At 15.1% G+C, this 2,500-nt stretch overlaps 1 protein-coding gene across 2 annotated transcripts in view; it reads left to right on the top strand.

The window, feature by feature from the left end:
• LOC118390775 (cell adhesion molecule DSCAML1-like) overlaps positions 1–2,500 on the top strand; it is a 162,122-nt gene that overhangs the window by 99,208 nt on the left and 60,414 nt on the right. The window lies entirely within an intron of this gene.

The following is a 2,500-nucleotide window of genomic DNA, read 5'->3' as shown; positions in this document are numbered from 1 at the left end:
GGCTGCTGCCAACACACTGTCATTGACACTGACCCAACTCCAGCCATTTTAATAATGGGAATTGATGGGAATTATGTAAATATATCACTAGCCACTTTAAACAATGCTACCTTATATAATGTTACTTACCCTACATTATTCATCTCATATGCATATGTATATACTGTACTCTACATCATCGACTGCATCCTTATGTAACACATGTATCACTAGCCACTTTAACTATGCCACTTTGTTTACTTTGTCTACACACTCATCTCATATGTATATACTGTACTCGATACCATCTACTGTATGCTGCTCTGTACCATCACTCATTCATATATCCTTATGTACATATTCCTTATCCCCTTACACTGTGTATAAGACAGTAGTTTTGGAATTGTTAGTTAGATTACTTGTTGGTTATCACTGCATTGTCGGAACTAGAAGCACAAGCATTTCGCTACACTCGCATTTAACATCTGCTAACCATGTGTATGTGACAAATAAAATTTGATTTGATTTGATTTAATATATAATAACATACACTGTATAACAACACATACTGTATAATAACATAAAATGTATAATAACATATAATATATAATAACATATAATATATAATAACACATAATATATAATAACATATCATGTATAATAACATATAATATATAATAACATATAATGTATAATACCATATAATATATAATAACATATAATGTATAATAACATATAATATATAATAACATATAATGTATAATAACATATAATATATAATAACATATAATATATAATAACATATAATATATAATAACATGTACTGTATAATAACATATAATATATAATAACATATAATGTATAATAACATATAATATATAATATATAATACCATATAATATATAATATATAATAACATATAATATATAATATATAATAACATATAATATATAATAACATATAATATATAATAACATATCATGTATAATAACATATAATAACATATAATATATAATAACATATGTATAATAACATGTAATATATAATAACATATAATGTATAATAACATATAATATATAATAACATATAATATATAATATATAATAACATATAATATATAATATATAATAACATATAATATACAATAACATATAATATATAATAACATATAATAACATATAATATATAATAACATATAATAACATATAATATATAATAACATATAATATATAATATATAATATATAATAACATATGATATATAATAACATATAATATATAATAACATATAATGTATAATAACATATAATATATAATAACATATGATATATAATAACATATACTGTATAATAACACATAATGTATAATAACACATAATATATAATAACATATACTGTATAATAACACATACTGTATAATAACACATAATATATAATAACATACACTGTATAACAACACATACTGTATAATAACATATAATGTATAATAACATATAATATATAATAACATATAATATATAATAACACATAATATATAATAACATATAATGTATAATAACATATAATATATAATAACATATAATGTATAATACCATATAATATATAATAACATATAATGTATAATAACATATAATATATAATAACATATAATGTATAATAACATATAATATATAATAACATATAATATATAATAACATATAATATATAATAACATGTACTGTATAATAACATATAATATATAATAACATATAATGTATAATAACATATAATATATAATATATAATACCATATAATATATAATATATAATAACATATAATATATAATATATAATAATATATAATAAATAATATATAATAACATATAATATATAATATATAATATATAATAACATATAATATACAATAACATATAATATATAATAACATATAATAACATATAATATATAATAACATATAATAACATATAATATATAATAACATATAATATATAATATATAATATATAATAACATATGATATATAATAACATATAATATATAATAACATATAATGTATAATAACATATAATATATAATAACATATGATATATAATAACATATAATGTATAATAACATATAATATATAATAACATATACTGTGTAATAACATATAATGTATAATAACATATAATGTATAATAACATATAATATATAATAACATATAATATATAATAAGACATAATATATAATAACATATAATGTATAATAACACATACTGTATAATAACACATAATATATAATAACACATAATATATAATAACATATAATATATAATAACATATAATGTATAATAACATATAATATACAATAACATATAATGTATAATAACATATAATATATAATACCATATAATATATAATAACATATAATGTATAATAACATATAATAACATATAATATATAATAACATGTAATGTATAATAACATATAATATATAATAACATATAATGTATAATAACATATAATATATAATAACATATAATATAT

This window comes from Oncorhynchus keta, chromosome 11, assembly GCF_023373465.1.
Source record: "Oncorhynchus keta strain PuntledgeMale-10-30-2019 chromosome 11, Oket_V2, whole genome shotgun sequence".
Lineage (NCBI taxonomy): Eukaryota > Metazoa > Chordata > Actinopteri > Salmoniformes > Salmonidae > Oncorhynchus > Oncorhynchus keta.
This window is presented reverse-complemented; position numbering and strand designations above follow the sequence as displayed.